We start from the raw sequence: 7,393 nt of genomic DNA, 5'->3' as shown, positions 1-7,393 counted from the left end.
GAGAAGGTCGGTAATTTGACAGCATTTCTTTGTCCCCTTTCTTGTGGAGAGGTATAACTTCAGCATATTTAAGCCAGTCCAGGAATGTTCCTGTGATAAGTGACTGATTACACAAATAACTTAAGATATGACTAAGCTCACATGAACACTCCTTTGTTAACTTTGTTGCCATGTCTTCATAACCCTAGAATGCTTTGATTTCAAGGATTTTATGATGGATTCCATTTCTTTGGGTGAAGTAAGTGTCAGTTCCATTTTACTGAGATTGCTTGTGTACACTGGTCTCAGATATTCCATTGCATTATTTACTGAACCTGACAACCCCTGCTATCGGTAACAGAGGCAAAATACTTGTTTAAATGTTTTGCAACACAACATGCGTTTGTTCCCAGGGTTTCATTTATTTTTAGAGCTGTTTGTTCCTCCTTGATTCTGGTCCTACCTGTCTCTGTCTTAACTGTATCAGATATTGTTTTTATTTTATTGCTGGATGTATTTATCTTCTTCTCATAATGCAGGTGTTTAGATTTCTGCATAACCTTTTTCAGTATTTTGCAGTAATTTTTGTAATGAGCTATAATGCTAGTATCAAAGGTGTCCCTACATATTAGATAGAGTTCCCTTTTTGTCTCACATGATATCTTCATCCCTTGTGTGATCCACGGTTTCTTATTAGACTTCTGCTTAATTTGAGTTACCTTCAGGGAAAACAATTTTCTAATAAGTTGCTCACTTTATTAATGAATGTTTTATATTTTCCATTTGTGTCTTGGATGCTGTAAACATCCATACAATTAATTTCTTTGAACACTCTCCCAAATTTCTCAGTTTTTGACTGTTTTATTGGCCTTCTGTACTCAGTTCTTATAGATGTTTTACCCTGACAATTTTCAAAATTTAATGTTAGGTGTTGTATGTCATGGTCAGATTGCCCATTTACTACTTGTTTTGTAATGTGGCATAGTCGCCTAGAATTGTCTATAAAGATATTATCAATGGCAGTCTTAGAACATTTGTATACCCTAAATGGGAAATTTTCAGTTTAAATTAAATTGAATGACAATGTAACAGATTTCAATAACTGTTCACTGGCAGTGTTTTTCAGGACATCTATATTAAAATCTCCAGCACCCACTAGTTATTGGTTTTTTAATTTTAGATACGATAATATATCTTTGAGACCGTTTATGAAAATTCCAAAGAAGTGAAGAAATGGAGGAAAATCAAGCAAACCAGAAATAGAAAAACTGAACAGAGATAAATTTAAAAAAAGAACTACAGAAGCAACTACAACAAGCAAATATCAATACAAAACAAATCACTCAAGAAATCTACAATGCACTAGAAAAATGCATATACCATGCTCACGAGGACACAAGCAAATACTAGCAAAGGAAGAAAAGTTGAAGCAAATTAAGCCAGAGTACCATACAGCTAATCGACCACAGATCGGTAATGTTAAAAAACAGACAGGAATAAAGAACAATATGCAAAACTAGACAAAATAACGAAAACGGAAATAGAAAAGGTATCCATGAGCACCGGTTAGCAACAACGAGACAAATACTAGAAACAAACAAATCAAGTAGGAAAGCGAGGAAAAGCACCCAAGGCGGGACACTATGGATGCTAGGAATGAAGAATCAGGCGGTAGAATATCTAAACACAAGAGAGGATATAATCCAATCAGCAGCGAAATTCTACAAAGCAATATACAGAAGTTGTCTACCAAACAAAGCCACAGACCGCAACACTGCCGATCCAGAACCAAACACCACTGAAATGATACCTGACATAATACATGGCGATGTTAGAACAACCACCACTGAATGGAAAAATGGAAAGTCACCTGGAGAAGACAACATGTACAATGAGCTCTTACAAGAAGCCCAAGATTTCCTAACACCAATTATCACAGAAGTTTTCAACAAAATCAGATAAACCGATGACATTCCCGGCCAGTGGAAAACAAGCACTATTGTACTTATTGTCGCCTGGTGCAAGACTTTTTAGTTGACGCCACTTCGGCGACTTGCTTGTCGATGGGGATGAGATGATGATGAAGACAACACAACACCCAGTTCCTGAGCCGAGAAAAATCTCCAAACCAGGTGGGAATCGAACCCAGGCCCCTTTGTATGGCAATCTGCCGCACTAACCACTCAGCTGTCGAAGCAGACAGACTGATGTCTAACCTATATAAACTGTTCACGAAAATACTAAGAAGGCGCTAACAAAAACACTAGGCGAGAACTAACCCCCAGAACAAGCAGGATTCCGAAAAGGATTTAGCACAGTCGACCATATTTAAACCATTAAACAGATAATAGAAAAATCGGAAGCTCGCCACCTCAAAATATACCTTGCTTTTGTTGATTACAGCAAAGCATTCGATACCGTAGAACATTCAAATATACTTGAAGCACTAAGAAGTCAAGGAGTAGAAGCAAACCACATCCAGTTACTAAGAAACACTCAAAACAACAGCTTCACTAGAGTTAAAACTGAAAAGACAGGTCAACCTTCCTGCATGGAAAGAGGAGCTATACAAGGGGATTGCATCTCCCCAAAACTATTTACCTGCATACTGGAGGACATATTCAGGAATCTAAAATGGAATAAGAAAGAAGGTATATGCCTCAGCAGCAAGAGACTAACAAATTTGATGTTTGCTGACGACATAGTCTTCTTCACCAAAACTGCAAGAGAACGTCAGTCAATGCTCCAGGAGCTTGACACACAAAGCAAAATGGCAGGACTCACAATGAACAAATCTAAAACGCAAGTAATGACAAATGGATTAGAAATCCCAATATATCTTGAAGAAATGGAACTAATGTATGCATCACAATACGTATACCCAGGCCAAATAATTTCCTTTAACAAAAAAATGGGAAAAGAAATAAAACGAAGAGCTTCCTTGGCTTGGAAAGCTTTCTGGGCTATATTGCTAGACAGAACCCTGAATAGGAGGCTCAAAATGGAGGAACTCGAAAGCTGCTTTATCCAGTGTTACTACATGGATGTCAGACATGGGCTCTCAAAGCCAAAGAGAGGAACACTCTACAGGTATGCCAAAGGAAAATGCAGAGGAAGATCCTTGGCATCTCTCTGAAAGACAGAGAACAGACAGACAGAAGAACAGACATAGCACAACAAGCTACGAAGACCAAATGGAAATGGGGCGGCCACATGGCGAGGCTGCAAGACGACAGATTGACAGCATGAACTACCACATGGGACTCCTACATCGGCAAGAGACTTCCAGGAAGACCAAGACGCAAATGGCGAGACTCATTCAGAAAAGTAGCAGGAAGACAGTGGACCAGCATAGCCAGAAACAGAAAGGTGTGGAAATAACTAGAACTACAATTAAGTGATCAAATGTAATTCAATGTGTAGTGTGCATTAAGTGCGGTACCCTCTTACACGGACTAGCTCACCACGTGAGTATTTAAAAGCAGCTACCTCTAACTGTAGGAGGCCTTTGCCCTCTATGGGACAACACAGGCCATTTTCATTCATGGGTCATAATCTCGTTTATCGTACTCCTAAAATCACTACACTAGACATATGACAACATAATGGTATCAGAGTCTTCATTGAAAACATAGCATTTTGCGAGGAATACATCGCCTTTTTTCAAATGGAATATACCAGGATAACGCATTTCTAACAGTGTCACAGAGCTTTCAGCGCTCACTATCCATTGACTCATTTACATTGCGCAGCTGGTTCTCACAGCCATGCACATTTCAGATCTACTGTAACAGAAGGAGAAAATTTAGGGTTTAATGACAGCATGGTTTATTTTTCACCCTACATGCCATTTGAGAATGGACTGACCATGATATCATGTCCTAGCTGGAGCAGTGGACAGTTTGTATATGTACAGTGCTACTTAATTTTATTTGTTAGAAATAGACCTATCAGTACTTACATGACAGTCTGAGTTGTAATACTAGTTAGTTGAAATAGGGATGGGATTTATGGCTGGTCACCTGCTACACATAACTCGATCTGTCAGTTCTTAATGTGCGGATTACTTTCCTTAAATTCCTGCAAACGAATCTGAGCCCTTCTAACATTAACAAAAATTTCCATTGATGCTTGGTAGAACATGAATATTAGGAACTTTTTTCCTTTTTAATATATGGATTCTGCTTCAGCTCACTCCAAATGCTTGCTGCTAGTCATTTTACTGCAGTTAATGCTTCCAGCAACAGTGTAAGGGACTTATAGTCCCATTAGTGTACTTTACAACGTTCAAGAAACGCTGAATGTTGCGTTTCTTGAATGTTACTGAAATATCAGTGGACGACTCAGGATAAGTGTGCTCCCTGCCGCCGTTGGATAAGCAGCTGCAGCAGCAAGTCGTATACTCCTAGCTCACTCATTTGTTACATAGTTTAATTCTTAATTTCTTTGCGTGTTTTTGGTACTTGCATTGTTTAATTCGTAAATTTCGGGAGTATTATAGTATTTGAGAGTTGTAGCATCGCGTTTTAGTACCTGAATAGTGTAAATTCGCGTAGTCTCCTTCCGCCGCCGAGCAGTGTCAGCAGTGCGCAAGTAGCAGCATTACTGCATTTACTAGGCAATCTTGTATTTTAATAACCGTTTAAATTTTGTCGATTTGTTTGCGCTATCTGTCGATTAGTTCAGACGTTCTTTGCAAAACAGTTTTTAGCATGGATAGGGACTGCAACTGCTGTGTCGAATGCAGGCTGAGTTGGCATCCCTTCGCTCCCAGCTTCAGGCAGTGTTGGCTTCGGTCACACAGCTTGAGGCTGTTGCCAATGGGCATCACTGTGGGGGTCTGGATGGGGGTTTGTCGGGGACAGCCAGCTCGTCCCACGCATCCCCCGATCGGACTACCACTGTGGTTGCCCGGGATACTGCCCGCATTGAGGCTGATCCCTCACCTGTGGTAGAGTGGGAGGTCGTCTCAAGGTGTGGCAGGGGGCGAAAGACATTCTGGAGGGCTGAACGGAAGGCCTCTCCAGTTTGTCTGACGAACCGGTTTCAGGCTCTGTCTCAGGCTGATACTGATCTTCGGCCTGACATGGCTGCTTGTCCTGTTCCAGAGGTTGCCCCTCAGTCTGCAAGATCTGGGCGGTCGCAGAGGGTGGGCTTACTGGTAGTTGGGAGCTCCAACGTCAGGCGCGTAGTGGGGCCCCTTAGGGAAATGGCAGCAAGAGAGGGGAAGAAAACCAATGTGCACTCCGTGTGCATACCGGGGGGAGTCATTCCAGATGTGGAAAGGGTCCTTCCGGATGCCATGAAGGGTACAGGGTGCACCCATCTGCAGGTGGTCGCTCATGTCGGCACCAATGATGTGTGTCGCTATGGATCGGAGGAAATCCTCTCTGGCTTCCGGCGGCTATCTGATTTGGTGAAGACTGCCAGTCTCGCTAGCGGGATGAAAGCAGAGCTCACCATCTGCAGCATCGTCGACAGGACTGACTGCGGACCTTTGGTACAGAGCCGAGTGGAGGGTCTGAATCAGAGGCTGAGACGGTTCTGCGACCGTGTGGGCTGCAGATTCCTCGAATTGCGCCATAGGGTGTTGGGGTTTCGGGTTCCGCTGGATAGGTCAGGAGTCCACTACACGCAACAAGCGGCTACACTGGTAGCAGGGGTTGTGTGGCGTGGGCTGGGCGGTTTTTTAGGTTAGATGGCCTTGGGCAAGTACAGAAAGGGGTAACAGCCTCAACGGGTGCGGGGCAAAGTCAGGACATGCGAGGACCAAGCAGCAATCGGAATTGTAATTGTCAACTGTCGAAGCTGCGTTGGTAAAGTACCAGAACTTCAAGCGCTGATAGAAAGCACCGAAGCTGAAATCGTTATAGGTACAGAAAGCTGGCTTAAGCCAGAGATAAATTCTGCCGAAATTTTTACAAAGGTACAGACGGTGTTTAGAAAGGATAGATTGCATGCAACCGGTGGTGGAGTGTTCGTCGCTGTTAGTAGTAGTTTATCCTGTAGTGAAGTAGAAGTGGATAGTTCCTGTGAATTATTATGGGTGGAGGCTACACTCAACAACCGAGCTAGGTTAATAATTAGCTCCTTTTACCGACCTCCCGACTCAGCAGCATTAGTGGCAGAACAACTGAGAGAAAATTTGGAATACATTTCACATAAATTTTCTCAGCATGTTATAGTCTTAGGTGGAGATTTCAATTTACCAGATATGGACTGGGACACTCAGATGTTTAGGACGGGTGGTAGGGACAGAGCATCGAGTGACATTATACTGAGTGCACTATCCGAAAATTACCTCAAGCAATTAAACAGAGAACCGACTCGTGGAGATAACATCTTGGACCTACTGATAACAAACAGACCCGAACTTTTCGACTCTTTAAGTGCAGAACAGGGAATCAGTGATCATAAGGCCGTTGCAGCATCCCTGAATATGGAAGTTAATAGGAATACAAAAAAAGGGAGGAAGGTTTATCTGTTTAGCAAGAGTAATAGAAAGCAGATTTCAGACTACATAACAGATCAAAACGAAAATTTCTGTTCCGACACTGACAATGTTGAGTGTTTATGGAAAAAGTTCAAGGCAATCGTAAAATGCGTTTTAGACAGGTACGTGCCGAGTAAAACTGTGAGGGACGGGAAAAACCCACCGTGGTACAACAACAAAGTTAGGAAACTACTGCGAAAGCAAAGAGAGCTTCACTCCAAGTTTAAACGCAGCCAAAACCTCTCAGACAAACAGAAGCTAAACGATGTCAAAGTTAGCGTAAGGAGGGCTATGCGTGAAGCGTTCAGTGAATTCGAAAGTAAAATTCTATGTACCGACTTGACAGAAAATCCTAGGAAGTTCTGGTCTTACGTTAAATCAGTAAGTGGCTCGAAACAGCATATCCAGACACTCCAGGATGATGATGGCATTGAAACAGAGGATGACACGTGTAAAGCTGAAATACAAAACATCTTTTTCCAAAGCTGTTTCACAGAGGAAGACCGCACTGCAATTCCTTCTCTAAATCCTCGCACAAACGAAAAAATGGCTGACATCGAAATAAGTGTCCAAGGAATAGAAAAGCAACTGGAATCACTCAATAGAGGAAAGTCCACTGGACCTGACGGGATACCAATTCGATTCTACACAGAGTACGCGAAAGAACTTGCCCCCCATCTAACAGCCATGTACCGCAAGTCTCTAGAGGAACGGAGGGTTCCAAATGATTGGAAAAGAGCACAGGTAGTCCCAGTCATCAAGAAGGGTCGTCGAGCAGTTGCGCAAAACTATAGACATATATCTCTGATGTCGATCTGTTGTAGACTTTTAGAACATGTTTTTTGCTCGAGTATCATGTCGTTTCTGGAAACCCAGAATCTACTATGTAGGAATCAACATGGATTCCGGAAACAGCGATCG

This window comes from Schistocerca serialis, chromosome 4 (genome assembly GCF_023864345.2).
Source record: "Schistocerca serialis cubense isolate TAMUIC-IGC-003099 chromosome 4, iqSchSeri2.2, whole genome shotgun sequence".
NCBI lineage: Eukaryota > Metazoa > Arthropoda > Insecta > Orthoptera > Acrididae > Schistocerca > Schistocerca serialis.
The sequence above is the reverse complement of the archived record's forward strand: the minus strand, read 5'-3'. Positions refer to the sequence as shown.